Raw genomic sequence first — 16,207 nt, 5'->3', positions numbered from 1 at the left:
TGACGCGAAGGCACTTTTGGGAAAACACCGAGAGTATACTTTTATTTACTATTAATCATCCTTATTACTTAGTTCTACAGAAAGTAAATTGTCTATATAAGTTTTTTAACGGATGATAATGATTAATATTAACAATCACCTATCATTAGGGTATTTCCCTCGGAGAATGGTGATTTTATGTTATAAACAATCACCTATCATTTACGATAGTCATGATTATTATTTTATTACTTAAACAATCAGTTATCATTTATGACAGTCGCAATTATTAATCCATCATTCAATGATTTACTAATGTCTAGAGTGGAGATATTACTTTTTAAGATTTTATAGTGAGAGTGATACCTCAGTCAAGTACTTACTGATACCAAGAATGAGAGTGAGAGTGATCCCTCAGTCAAGTACTTATTGATACCACGTTTGAGAGTGAGAGTGAGAGTGATCCCTCAGTCAAGTATTTACTAATACGAAGAGTGAGAGTGAGAGTGATCCCTCATTTAAGTACTTACTAAGATTTTAGAGTGTCTATAATAACTGAAACGTTTCATAATAATTCTTTTCATAATTTTCAGAGGATCCTAGAATTGCAAGGATTCTTTTACCTTTCATTATCATCCGTTCTAATGTTATCTAATTATCTGGTGAATACTATCACATGATCCTAAAATTAGATAGTTTTTTGACCATCTGATTCCTCCTTATTACGGTTAGACTCATACAAGAGCTGCATAAAAGGGCTGAACGATACTTTCTAAAACTATTTCATTCTTTGATCATATAACCTATGTATCTATTATATAATTAATAATATGTGAGGTGAGCCGGTATTTGGGAGCAGAGTATGATTAGCTTGTTGTCAGTCTGTGAGGTGAGTTTTCCTCACTGCACTTATTGGTCAAAGGAATCAAGGTTGGCCCATTCGGTTGACATCCTGTGATACATTGATTGATGATATGCTGAGTATGGGGTAGATATATACGATTATATAGTTGTTGATATGAGTAGACCGGTAGATCTGTAGGACTACTTGTGATTTCTGGATGCATGATTGTCTGTCTTTTTTATATGTATGTTATATGTTCTATGTCAACATATTGTGTTGGGTTGATAGTTTACTACTATGTATGTGAGTCAACAAACCGTGGGTGTTCCAGTCTGATGACTCAGTGGGCCTGTTGTATATTGGTATTCTAGTCCGAATATTGAGTGGACCTGTTGTGTTTTGGCATCCTAGTCAGATGACTCATTGGGCTAGGGGTATTCCAGTCCGATGACTGATTGGACCCACCATGCTTTTTGTTTCTGATATATGTACTGTGTGCTGGTACTTTAGGGGTACTCAGTAAGCATTAACTTATAGTTTTAGTTTTGTTTCAGGTACTTCAGAGGACCGTGGCAAGACGAAGGCGTGACCATACACATTGTAATTTTTATGTTGTTTATCTTGGGAGAATTTGTTTTTGAATAATGTTTTGAAAACAATGGTTTAGTAAAAATTTCTTTTAGTAAATGGGTTTTTTGAAAAGATTAAATTCGTTGTGATTTTTTTACATTACAAGTTGCTATCAAAGGCTCGGTTTGAGTGAATTGGAGGAACATCCGTGTGAATCCAAGCTCAAAATAAGGAACTGCAAAGGTTTTAAAATGCTAGTGTATGATCATCTGGAGCCATTAAGTATACCCTAAGTTACCACACAATTATTTGTTATGATGTTATTATAGAACAACATGCTAGTGATAGGCTAGATATCTTCCGGAATTGCATGATAGAATTTCCTGATAATTGATGCATGATAGTCTAGGGTTTCTTCCTTATATGGAATAGACATCGTTACTATTGTCGCTTAGTGTATGCATCAAGACTGTACACAACTACGATCTTATAGCCTGGGAATGTTTGATTTAGCCTTATTTCATGTTCCTTGTCTGGTTGTGGTCTTAGGGTAGAATCAAGTATTCGATTGTCTATAGGATCCAGTGTTATGTGTGATTAGTATACACGAGTGCTGCAGGGCTGGTGGAAGTTTCATAGATGAGTTATGTGGGGTCAGGCGGCCAGTTGGGGAATGTTTAGCCTTTCTCTAGGTAGTGAGGATAGGATGTATGTCTATTCTTGTGTGTATTGTTAGAGTTGTTTTGATGATCTTATGAGACAAATACAACTAGGTGCGGAAGGTAGTATGGGCCCGTACTACTAGAAGCATAGGACCCATACGCGTAGCAGGGAAGTCACAACCCTACGGTTTTTTTTGTGGAATGGTTCCTATGGTCTGATATGCACCTCATCTGATATTTTCAGGTTTATTTTCAGTATGTTGGTTAAGAGGCGATTTGAGTAATGATCTAGATCAGGAGTGGGTGGCCAGGATAGTATGGGATTGACTGAGGACCAGGTTAAGGAGATGATTCACGATGAGGTTGTTTCTATTGTCCAGGGGAAGATACTAGAGTTGTTTGGATCGATCAAGACCTCCATGATGGAGTTCTTTGATGACCGATATGCTTCACTTTCTGAGACTGTCGCTGCTGTAGGCACCACGACCGTCGTTGTGGTAGGGATTGGCCTTGGGAGCGCTTTCCAGTACCGGGACTTTGACAATACGAAGTGCTCAGTGTTTGACAAATTTCAGATCTGATCATTTCCATGAGGTGGCTGTGAGATGTTGAAGGAAGTTTCTTTACTTGCTCTTACCTAGTTGACCAGAAGGCCAAGTATGCTCTTAACCTTCTTCGATGTGGAGCGACGGATTGGTGGAGACTGGTTACTAGTTCATACACTCTAGAGTAGAGAGATGTAGTATTCTGGGAGCAGTTCTCTAAGATGTTCCGCCCAAGATATGTTCCGTTGGTGGAGCGGGAGAGGCTGGCCTAGGAGTATTTGGATATGAGCTAGGGGACCGAATTGGAGACGGAGATCACTAAGATGTTTACATAGATAGCTATGTTTTTCCCTGAATTTGTTACTTCTGAGCAAGCTCAGATGACCCGATACTTTGAGCATTCTCAAGACGGACATTCGCCAGTTTGTGTCTATGCAACATTGTGGTATACTGGTGGAGTTGTAGGATGCCGCTAGGTGGCAAGAGATCGAGATGGAGCTCCATACGAGGGAACTGAGGCAGGATCCTGTGTAGCCACAGCCTATAGCAAAATGGTTCAAGCTTGCTGATTCGCAAGCTGGGGAATAAAGGGTCGTACTTGTGGAAAGTGAGACAAGTTTCACGATGGTAGTTACGATCCTCTTCTGGATGCCACAAATGTGGCAGGGAGGTCCACATTGCGAGGGATTGTTGTCAGCAGGCCCCGTCGTTGAGCACCAATATATGTTACCATTGTGAGCAGGTTAGCCATATGAAGGCTAACTATTCATCGCTTGCTTCGAGGCCAACGCAAGCCCTAGCGCCAGCCATACTGAGGATCACAGATGGAAGCTAGGGTAGGGCGGAGCCCCCAAGGGCTCGAGGTCATGCTTTCCAGCTTACTACCCAGGAGGCCAGAGTAGCATCCGACGTCATGACTGGTATGTTTCTAATAGGGATTTTGGTATGACCCTTAGCGAGTCGGAGCGTCCGTTGTAGGTAGCTATCGACAATAAACACAGGGTTTCTACATCCAGGGTTTCTCAGGGTTATATACTAGAGACCTTTGGGGTGCCTTATCTGATTGATCTAATCCTTATCCCCATGAGGGATGTATGCGTGATATTAGGGATGGATTGGTTGAGCAAATTTGGTGCTATGATAGACTGCGAGGGCCAGAGATTAGTAGTTCGAACCCTAAGTGGGGGATAATTGGTTATCTATGGAGAGGGTACAAGGGATGGATCAGGGTTTTGTTCGGTGGCTAGGGCTCGACAGTATATTCAACATGGATGTATAGGTTATCTTTCCTATGTGGTTGATACTCGGGTGGGGGAGTAGGTCTCGGTTTTAGATGTGCAAGTTTTCAGAGTGTTTCCTGATGTGTTTACGGAGGAGTTACCCGGTGTGCCTCCCGAGAGGCAGGTTGGGTTAACGAACGACCTTGTGCCAGGTGTGGCTACGATTGCCAAAGTTTCGTACCGCTTGGCACCAACCGAGATGCAGGAGTTGTCCTCTCTGCTTCAGGAGCTCTTAGGCAAGCAGTTCATTAGACCGAGCAGTTCGTCGTCGGGAGCGCCGATACTATTCGTCAAGAAGAAGGATGGTTCACACCGGATGTGCATCGATTATTGGGAGTTGAATAAGTTGACGGTGAATAATTCTTATCCCCTTCCACAGATTGATGACCTCTTTGATCAGTCGTTGGGTGCATCTTGGTTCTATAAGATCGATCTGAGGTCCGGATATCATCAGGAGAGGGTGAAAGAGGATGATGTGGAGAATACAACATTTCAGACTTGTAATGGGCATTATAAGTTCGTGGTGATGCCATTTGGGCTCACCAATGTGTCTGCGGTGTTTATGGATTTGATGAATCGAGTGTGCAGGCCGACGCTCGACCGATTAGTTATTGTGTTCATTGATGAAATAATGGTGTATTCCAAGACCACATATCAGCACAAGGAGAACATTCAAGAGCTTTTGGGAGTGTTGAGGTGATAACAGTTGTATAAACAGTTCTTGAAATGTGAGTTTTGGTTACGATAGGTCCAGTGAGAGGTTTCGAAATATCCCTCAGAGATCTAGAGTTTCTTGGGTTTGGTGGGATATTATTGGAGATTTATCCAGGATTTCTCTAACATTTTAGTACCACTCACTCGTTTGAAGAGGAAGGGAGTGGATTTCCGATGGGGCCCTGAGCACCAGGTTGCTTTTGAGACACTGCGACAGAGGTTATGTGAGGCCCCGGTGTTGACCCTTCCAAAGGGTGCCGACGATTTTGTGGTATTTTGTGAGGTATTCATCGTTGGTTTAAGGGAGGTCCTCATGCAAAGGGGACGAGTGCTTGCTCATGCTTCCCGATAGTTGAAGCCACATGAGGCACGATTATCTACTTGGGGAATTGATGTTTTCCCTCAAGATTTGCAGACATGATCTATATGGGGTCCATTGTACCGTTTACACAGATCATAGGAGTTTACAATAACTTATGGACTAGCCGAACCTGAACACGAGGCAACACAGGTGTCCGGACATGGTCAAGTATTATGAATGGAAAATCATTTACCATAGGGGTAAGGTGAATGTGGTAGAAGAAGCCTTAAGTCGCAAGTCGATAGGACCTTCAACTGAGGATAAGTGTATGAGGATATCCATTGATTCCCCACTTTCAGATTTGATCAGATAGGCACAGGCAGAGGGAGTTAGGAAGGAGAACTGGAAGCATGAGAGATTAGTGGCGAGATCGATAGGTTTTCCAGTTATAGTCAGGGTTTGTTGACCCGGTGCGGTCAGGTTTGGGTTCCAGTTTCTAATGGGATCAGGCCAATAGTGTTGGAGGAGGCTCATATGTCTCACTCTTCTTTACACCCAGTAGCCACCAAGATGTACCGGGTTTTGAGATTATGTTTTGTGGCCGTGTATGAAGAAGGAGATAGCCTAGTACGTTGAGAGGTGCTTGACCTATAGGATAGTCAAGGCCGAACATCAGAAGACGCATGACAAGCAGCAGCCTTTGGAGGTTCCCATGTAGAAGTGGGAACAAATCATCATGGATTTTTTCATCAAGCTGTTGGAGACTTCCAAAGGTTATGATGCTATTTGGGTCATTGTGGATCGATTGACCAAGAGTTCCCAATTTTTGGTCATCCGGGAGAGCTTTTCGGCCGAAAAATTGGCAATGTGTATGTTCGGGAGATTTTTGATCGTCATGGGGTTCCGGTATCTATTGTATCAGACCGAGATTTTGTATTCACCTCCTAATTCTGGCAGACGTTCCACGAGAAACTAGGCACAAGACTACATTTTAGCACTACTTATCATCCATAGACCAGTAACAGAGTGAGCAGACCATTAATACACATGAGGATATGTTGTGGGCTTGTGTTATAGATTTTGGTGGGAGTTGGGATTCCTACCTACCTCTTTCATAGTTTTCCTAGAATAACAACTATCACTCCAACATTGGTGCTCTGCCTTTTGAGCTCTTGTACGGCTGGAAATGTCGTACCCCAATTTGTTGGGGGAGGTTGGTCATAGAGTCATGGGAAGGACTAAGGTAGCGCTTCCGACCATGGAGCTCGTACAACAGATGAGGTAAAGACTACATACAACTTAGAGTCAGAAGAAGAGCTATACTGACCGATTCCGATCGGAGTTGGATTTTCAGGTCAGTGATATGATACTATTGAAGGTCTCACCCTGGAAGGGTGTGATACGATTCAGGAAGAGGAGGAAATTAGTTCTCTGGTATATTAGACCGTTTCATTGTGATCGCCCGGGTTGGCAGGGTGGCCTACCGGTTGGATTTTTCGAATGAGCTCAGATAGATCCACAAGACTTTCCATTTTTCACAATTACGGAAGTGCATGTTGGATGATGAGGAAGTGGTCAATTTGGATGATATTCAGGTCGATGAGCGCCTGAATTATGTTGAGAGGGCTAGTAATGATAGTGGAGAGGAAGTTGAAGATTCAACACAACAAGGAGATAATGTTGGTAAAGGTTCAGTGGCAACATCGGAAAGGTTCTGAGTGGACTTGGTAGTCGGACGGAGGGATGTGGGAGCATTACCCTGAGTTATTCGTAATCACTAACTTCAAGGACAAAGTCTAGTTCAAGTAGGGAAGAATTGTAACATCCCGATGCTAAGGTTTTTTCAATTTTAAACCTATGTATGAAAGAATATTGCATTTTAAACCTTGGTTTTTAGGAATGATGGTTGAAAGGCCTATAGTGGAAATATGGAAATTCTGACCACGATTGGTACGTTGAGCGTACGTTGTGTACGCGAGGCGTATTAGGGCGCGCCCTAATACGTCGGGCGTACACCTCATACGCGGGGTGTACGTGGAGAAAGAGTAAACCCTAATTCTTATGGTTTCCCTTACCAACACCCCGCTGTGAAAATCGACCCAAAGAAACCCTAAGTGACAAGAGTGCATGTTGAGCCCATTAGTGTATTTTGGTAGTGTTCTTGAAGAAGAAGAAGAAGAAGGTGGTGAGAAGATATTGGAGCTTGGAAGCATCTTGGATATGAGATTATCTTTTTTTTAGCAACCTCCAAGATGTATAAAGTTCACAACTTGATCACTCTATCTTTTAGATCTAGCCATTTCTTCATTTAGGGCACTTTTAGTCCCAAATATGATGATTCTTGAGCATGGCATGCTCTTGACCCCATAACTCATCCTTTCAGAGCTTTGGAGGGCTCTTGAGTCATAATAATGTGCTCTTGATGCTTAGTTTTACTCCATGCATGCTATAGAATGTCTTAAGGAATTAAGACGTTGAGATTTTTTGTATTAAGCACTTAATGGGCATGCTAAGTCATAAAGTTAGAAAACTTATGAATCTTGGGGGTATTTTAGCTTTGAATCTGACTTTGGACATGAAAATTTAGAGTATTTAGCTCTTAATGGGGAAAGGGCTGAACAGGCGCGTACGATGGGTGTACCAAGTGGTACGTTGTACGTACGATATCATCATCCCATAATCCAGTCAACCATTGAGTATGCCCCACGTATAGAGGTGTACATCCCCATGTGGGTTTGAGGTCGGGGTTTCAAACCCGGTAAAGCACAATTTATGCGCCTCTTGCAAATATGCCCCATATGTGGGGGAATTTTCCCTGGAAATCCCCATGGGGGCTAGGTTTGCCCGCTTTGCGGTGCTCGAACTCGGGGTGTACTCTGAAATATTGGGTAGAGGCTTCTGTTAATTCATTTGCCGTTTCCAAAAAAATAGAGGTGTACGCCCAACATACTTGGCTGGGTCAACTCGGTCGGGTTGGCTCGGCTGGGTTGACTCGGCTAGGTGTTGAACTGAACTTTGACCGTTGACCATGTTTGACCAAGGGTATTTTGTGGAAAATATTATTAATGGATTATTTTTTTGAAATTTAGGATTTGGGTTGAGCCAATATTTGAGAAAAGAGTATTGATTAGCTTGTTGTCAGTCTGTGAGGTGTGTTTTCCTCACTGTACATACGGGTCGAAGGCACCATGGTTGGCCTATTGGATTGACATAATGTTATACATTGATTGATGAAATGTTGAGTATGGGGTAGATCCATTTGATTATATAGCTGCTGATATGTATAGACCAATAGATTTATAGGACTACTTATGATTTCTGGCTACATGATTGTTTTTCTGTTGAATATGTTTGTTATCTTTTATATGTTGACATATTGTGTTGGATGAGACTTTACTGCTATGTGTATGAGTCAATAAACCGAGGGTATTCCAGTCTGATGACTAAGTGGGCCCGTTGTATATTAGTATGCCAGTCCGAAGACTGGGTGGACCTATTGTATATTGGCGTTCTAGTTAGAGGACTGATTGGGCTAGGAGTAATCCAGCCTGATGGTTATGGACTAGTGGGTATTCCAGTCTGATGACTGATTGGACCCAACATGCTTGTTTTTATGTGATATGTGTGTTGTGTGTTGTTACTTTGAGGGAACTCACTAAGCATTGGCTTAAAATTTTAGTTTTGTTTTAGGTACTTTAGAGGATCGTGGCAAGGCGAAGGCGTGACCGTACACATCCTTATTTTTATGTTGTTGATCTTGGAACACACTATTCTTGGATAATGTTTTGAAAAAAGTGGTTATGTAAATATTTCTTTTAGTAAATGGTTTTTTTGAAAAGTTTAAATTCGTTGTGATTTTTGAGATGTTACGATTATTTAGTGAAACTTATGGGCTTTCCTTTTGCTAGATGAACACACCATATCTTTGTAAAGTAATTGATTGGTAAAGAGTGTAAGTCTTCATTTTTATGGCTCTAAATTGTTTGGAAATAGTGTGTGTGTGTGTGTGTGTGTGTGTGATGAATGTGTTTGAAGTTAATCAAAAGTCAAAGCACTCCCTAGTATTGGTTTTTTCTTGTCAATCATTTATGTATTTTGTATAATGTATTTCATTCATTATGTATGTAAGGAGAGTGTATTGATGAATATTTTTAATAGATTTTATATACACTTTTATATTTAATAATATTATGCGGCTGTGTATGTATTTGATTGAGACATTTTAAGGCAATAATACATACACAATATTTATACACTCGCATGTTAATAGTTTTCCATGTATGTTTTTAATATATATATATATATATATATATATATATATATATATATATATATATATATATATATATATATATATAGAGAGAGAGAGAGAGAGAGAGAGAGAGAGAGAGAGAATTTGAGATTTGTATATAAGAGGTGTCCAGATACCAATTACTAGCATATATGCCAATTTGACCGTTCACTGTCTTTGACCTAAATTCCGGGATGTCACAATTTTCTTATTACTTTTTATGAAATCCAGAATAAAAGGAAACCAAAAGCAAATGTTGGTGAAGCAATCTTTTTGGGATATTCTTTAACATCCAAAGCTTATAGTGTTCTCAATAAAAAAAATTTGAAGAATGTTACTATGTAACTGTTGACGTATCTCACCAGAAGAAATGTAAAAGGATAATAGAGTATCATCACCTCAGGAACGGCCGATCAAAAACCCATTACTCGTCAAAAGTCGGGAGCATGCCATAGTCCATTAGATCCCACGTTCTAGCACCGGTGATTTGGCCTCAAGATTGGCCCCCATTTCGGAGAGAAACTCCAGTTCCAGATAAGAAAAAGGAGTACCAGTTGGCCCAGAGCCGTAGGTGTAGTGCTCATTGATCTGTCAACTGGCCGTTTGGCACCAATAACAAATAGCCACCCACGGGGCACAATCTACCAATCAAATGTTGCCTCGTCCTGCCATGCCTGAAAAAGTAGAAGATACTGTCGGGGATCTGTCCCCCTGATGACAGGTATACAAAGGCCCCTTCTCCCCGAAGAGATGGGATTGACTCTTGAATCCCAGTCTCATACATTCCACTATATACTTTTTCACAAAGGAACCCACCAACTTGACCATCGGAGCCTCGTTACGGGATCACCTTCAGGATGACGTCTGAAGATTTCATTTTCTTTGATGTAATTCTCACGCTTACCTTTTTTACCCCCAAGGAGATGGAGTTAAACTGGAGATGTATCACAGCATTTGGGGCCATACGTGGGACTCGAACCTACGACAGGAGGCTCACCACAACAGTAAGGGTCTACAATTGGAAAATGCTTCTTTCAGGACGACACCTAGTCGGGAACCCCACAAACAATAGAGGGAACATCAAACCACAAAGGAAACAAAGGGTCAAAATAACACAAACACACATGATGCATAAGAAAAATTCATCCCTGGAGGATAACCAGGCACCCAGAATCGGGCGGTGGAGAAAATTAAAGATCGCCCTCTAAAAGATGGCGAAGCCAAAAACATCAAATCATGGCCTACATGCGAGCATGAAGAATGAAGAGCTCATGATAACAAGTCACCAAGGATACAAACCAAGAAAGACCAAGAAGAAGAATTCACTCCGATAGCCTGGGAACCCCAGAGCCCAAACCAAAAGGCTTAAAAATGGGGATGGGGGGACTAGGGAAAGGGCCAAGTGATCAAACTCGCAATGGATAGTCACACCCCAACGAGCTAGCCCAGGAGCTAGGCCTAGAATAGCACCAACTACCCCACCTCCGATACCTATCTAATGATGTAGATGTCTCTATAACACTAGAAAACATGTAATGAAAAGTATCAATTTGAAACGCACACATATTAACATGGATTCATACAAATGGCAAACAAATATGGACTGATCATCCGTGTTATTTACATGAAACCATTGCAAAAAACACAATCATAGGCCTCAATGGCTCGCAACCTTTCCCTACTAAAGTCCCGCTATAGCTAAGGACGGTGAGAATTACGATGTGGAATATATAGAGGCTATGAAGGGTCATAACCTTCACCTCGCAACAAAAACAATGTATACACGTCAAAGCCCTAGGATGACAATCCCGATACAACTTAAATAATCAAACCTAGGGACATAGGTCACATGAGCCTAAAACTCCAAATAAAAGTCTAAAAGAAAAAAGTGAGGAAAAGAATTAAGGGGCATAAACACAAAGGCTAACCCTCGCTTAACAGAAAAATTTGCCTGCCAATCTCTCACTTAATAAAAATTTAAACAGGAACAACAACAGAGAATAACATTACTAGGACTGACCAGGGTCCAGGAAAGAACTCAGCCCCAGGGTGGCCAACATAAACCTCCCGAAAATCAAACCGAACAAACCACAAGTAAATCACAAACAAAGCACAAAGCTATCTTTTTTCAAAAAGTAAAACGAACTGTCTACCAGACAGACCTTGGGCTTAGAAAAAGACCTCGCATGGCCTCTCAAACATAAATATTAGGCATTGTCAAAGTTGTTCACTAAAATAAAAACTATCCAAAAGAAAATATTGTTTGGGTATCACCAATCAAATACAATTCACACATAACAAGGGAGATAGCAGAGATCACATACCTGGGGTAGGGGCAGAAGGTCCGGCCCCAGAAGTACTTCCTTCAGGGCATTCCCATTCAACATTGGAATCACTACACAAAAGGCGAAGACCTTCCATGTCAAGGTCGCGAAGGTGGAGGTAGAGGAGAAATCGGTTTCCATGAAAGACTTCACCTCAGCGTGTATAGCTTTGGTATATTCCAGAAGGGGATCGACTCCCCAGGTTCAAACTTCCTGACAGCAACCTATTCCTTGATTACTTGCTTACCACCGTCTACTTCGGCACCCATGTATGCAGCCTTCATTCGCTTAATCCCATGTCTGAAATCGGAGTTCTAAATCAATTTATCCACAATCCGAATAAACCTTTTCGTCAGGATCTAAGACAAATCTGCCTCCACGTTCTCCCTTTTCACCTTTTCCGTCTCCAGCTTCCTACAACACTCCTCTATCAAGCCCTCCAATACCCCTTTTTCCTCAACCAACACCTCCACACGTTAAGACAAGCGCTCCATAGATCAATCCAGCTTCGCAACCTGTTCCTCCAAAGAGGCCTTCTCCCCAGCCAAAAGATCATAACGACAATAAAACACATGCTTCTCTCCTTCCAACACCAGTATCCTCGCCCTCAATTCATCCCGCTCAGCCCTAAGCAAAGCAAGCTCAACGGAACTCAAGGTATCCTAACAAAGGCGAGGAGAAGTGGCCACCATGTATGAGCCAACTTGAGTAGTTCCATATAAAAGATTGTTTTAAACATGAGAGTTAGAAAGAGCTCCAATGCCTTGACACTGGCAGGGGGAAAAGCATGACAACCCCAGTTAGAAAAAATTGCGTGCTTCGTGAAGCAAGACTCTCGGGTGATCCCCCATTTCGGTACATGTATGGACGACACCGTTGGAGGAAAAGAAGCAAAATCCCTAGTAGCACCCTCCCCAGTCAGAAGCAGGACTGGTGGGCCTAGAACATCTTCGTGAGCAACGCCCGAGTCAACACCAAAAATGCTTTATCCAAAAGCAATAGCTTCCTCTGGCTCTTCTTTGGGTTCACGGGGCAGTTCCTTTGCCCCTTTTTTTACCCCTTCTGACTCTTTCGAAGTGACATCATTGCGGATGTTCACTACCACAATGGACTCCCCCAAAAGGACGTCTACATTCCGCCTCTTAAGGAAGTATCGGCCCGAGGAGTTAGTCCTGTTAGAGTCCTCCTGCGGTGAATCCAACTGGGAAATTCGTCGCTTGGAGGCCACATGGGTATCCTATCTCACAAGCCGGTCAAGGCCTCCTCCTCCGTGTCAGAAGGCAAGGGATCTTCATGAGAAACACTGCCAACAAGAGCATCGACCGGTTCCGAATCAACTTGAGGGTCAGAGATTGAATCCGGAGTAGTCATCAGCTCAGAGAGAGCCAATGCATGGTCGACGCTAAATGGCGGCGGAACCACTTCAACCAACGACACCTCCCGATGAAGATAGACACCCTGGAAACGACCTCTCAAAACTATATTGAAGGAAATGGGCCTCTCACGACCTAACAAAAAAATAAGAAAATCAAGCATAAAAAGGGGGGCATGCCACAATACGGAACACAAATAAAAATTCACCCAAAGCCATTTATCCTGCCAATTCTTCTTTGGGGCTTTTCATGTTTATGATGAAAGCATGAACAACTCTACGTTGACAAAATGTGTGAATACCATATTGAGTCGATGAATTAAAGAAGTACATGACAACCCACAGTTGGGGAAGCACACCTAGAGCCTGACATACCATCTCAAAGCCAACTATCTTGTTGAAAATGTTAGGGGTAGGGTCTTCGACAGTGAAGCCGTCGTGACACATGATCTCATCAAAAAATTCGGCCATTGGAAACTGGAGCCTTGCCTCAAAGATAGGAGTATGAACTCCGACCTTACCGTATGATGGCCAGGAGATGACCCTATGATCGGGGAGGAAACCAAATCGATCCTGCAGCCTGGAAAACTCATTAGAAGATGGAGCAACACCTGTGTTCAGAGATGCCAGGGATTGATAACAAAGGGGAAACGAAAACAAAGTAGAATAAATGCAGAAGGAACAAAAATAAAGAAGCAATGTTGGATGAAAGAATAAGCAAAGGAAAAATAAAAGCAGATCGAACGAGGAAGTTTTTAAATGCAGGCGGGAAACCCGAAGAGTTACAATGATGAAACCGCTAATCCATACGGTTCCGTCATTTCAACAGGCAGCAGAAACCACCATCGATGAACATGTGTTCAGGCCTAAGGCTAGGACGACCTCGCTAGCCTAGCCTAGGGGACCTGTTGACGTATCTCACCCGAATAAACGTTAAAGGATAACGGAGCCGTCAACTCAGGAATGACCCATCAAAAACCCATTACTCGACAAGAATCGGGAGTCGGCCATAGTCCATAAGACCCCTCATTCTAGAACCGGAGATCTGGCCTCGAGATTGGCCCCCATTTAGGAGAGAAACTCCCATTCCAAATAAGACAAAGGAGTACCAGTTTCCCGAACGCCGCAGGTGTAGTGCTCGTTGATCTGCCAACTGCCATTCTACACCAATAGCAAACAACCACCTACAGGGCATGGTCTACCAATCGAAGGCCGTCTCGTCCTGCCATGCTTGAAAAAGTAGAAGATATTGTTGGGGATCTGTCCCCCTGACCACAGGTATAAAAAGTCTCTTCTCCCCCAAGAGAAGGGATCGACTCTTGAATCCCAGTCTCATACTTTCCATTGTAGATTTTTTGTCAAAGGAACCCACTAACTTGACTGTCAGAGCCTCATTCCGGGATCACCTCCCGACCGACGTCTGATGATTTCGTTTTCTTTGTTGTGATTCTCAGGCTTACCTTTTTCACCCCCTAAGGAGACCAAGTTAAGCTAGAGACATATCATAACAATAACTTTTGATAAAAAAAAAATATGTCAAATAATATCATAAACAAGATTATGAAATTGAAGAAATCTTTCCATCAATGAATTCAATGACAACTCCTCTTATATCCTTATACGAGGATTTTCTAAATTTGTTTAATTAACCTAAAAATAGCAATCTCTTTATGATCAAAGGTTGTTGACAGTCGAGAAGATGAATTGTTGATACTTGTCGATAAAGTAGTTGAAAATACTGAGATTCATGAGGGAAATCTTACGCATACGTTTGTGAGGGAGCATGTGGAAAATTTAGTTTTACCATCTAATGAAGAAATTTTAAATTTAATTCTGAATTCTGATTCTGATTTAAATAATAATGATCTTGTGTAGGGGAGTATTTAAATCATTATGATCATATTTAGGGGAGAGTTCAACTCTAAATGCAAATTTAAAGGGGAGAGTTCAACTCCAAATGCAAATGTCCAAGGGGAGAGTCCTTCACATGACGACACTGATGAGTAATTGGAATTATTATGCATCATTGTTTCATAATTATTATGTTATTTTGAAAAAACCACCCATTTATAGCCACATAATGTTTTTCTATATACATGATGTAACATCCCCCTCTGGCACGTATCACAATATTGTCCGCTGTGGGCAACTCGGCACGAGGACTTCCCAGGGGGTCACCCATCCTGGTACTACTCCCGCCCGAGCACGCTTAACTGCAGAGTTCTTATGGGATCTGCTGCCCTCACGACTTTAAAACGTGTTGTGATAGGGAAGGTATCCACACCCCTTATAAGGAATGCTTAGTTCTCCTTCCCAACCGATGTGGGATCAGATCTAACCCACTTTCACCCCCCATTGTAGGGTTCGACATCCCCGTCGAACACATCGACCCGTGCCCTGGCTCTGATACCATTTGTAACATCCCCCTCTGGCACGTATCACAATATTGTCCGCTTTGGGCCACTCGGCACGAGGACTTCCCAAGGGGTCACCCATCCTGGTACTACTCCGCCCGAGCACGCTTAACTGCAGAGTTCTTATGGGATATGTTGCCCTCACGGCTTAAAAACGCGTTGTGATAGGGAAGGTATCCACACCCCTTATAAGGAATGCTTAGTTCTCCTTCCCAGCCGATGTGGGATCAGATCTAACCCACTTTAAAATTTGTAACATCATCCTGGTACTACTCCCGCCCGAGCACGCTTAACTGCAGAGTTCTTATGGGATCTGCTGCCCTCACGGCTTTAAAACGCGTTGTGATAGGGAAGGTATCCACACCCCTTATAAGGAATGCTTAGTTATCCTTCCCAGCCGATGTGGGATCAGATCTAACCCACTTTCATCCCCCCCTCATTATAGGGTTCGACGTCCCCGTCGAACATATCGACCCGTGCCCTGGCTCTGATACCATTTGTAACATCCCCCTTTGGCACGTATCACAATATTCTCCGTTTTGGACCACTCGGCATGAGGACATCCCAGGGGGTCACCCATCCTGGTACTACTCCCGCCCGAGCACGCTTAACTGCAGAGTTCTTATGAGATCTGCTACCCTCACGGCTTTAAAACGCGTTGTGATAGTGAAAGTATCCACACCCCTTATAAGGGGTGTGGATACCTTCCTTGTCACAACGCGTTTTAAAGCCGTGAGGGCAGCAGATCCCATAAGAACTCTGTAGTTAAGCATGCTCGGGCGGAAGTAGTACCGGGATGGGTGAACCCTTGGGAAGTCCTCGTGCCGAGTGGCCCAAAGCGGACAATATTGTGATACGTGCCAGAGGGGGATGTTACAAATGGTATCAGAGCTAGGGCACGGGTCGATGTG

The 16,207-nt window shown here is 42.6% G+C and overlaps 1 pseudogene; it reads right to left on the bottom strand.

The window, feature by feature from the left end:
• Positions 1 to 15,027: 15,027 nt before the first annotated feature.
• On the bottom strand, positions 15,028 to 15,145 carry LOC145077375 (5S ribosomal RNA; annotated as a pseudogene).
• Between the last annotated feature and the right edge of the window lie 1,062 nt (positions 15,146 to 16,207).

This window comes from Lactuca serriola, chromosome 9, assembly GCF_051521515.1.
Source record: "Lactuca serriola cultivar US96UC23 chromosome 9, Lser_US96UC23_V15, whole genome shotgun sequence".
Classification (NCBI taxonomy): domain Eukaryota; kingdom Viridiplantae; phylum Streptophyta; class Magnoliopsida; order Asterales; family Asteraceae; genus Lactuca; species Lactuca serriola.
Note: the sequence above shows the minus strand (reverse complement) of the source record. Positions and strands in the feature narration are given on the sequence as shown.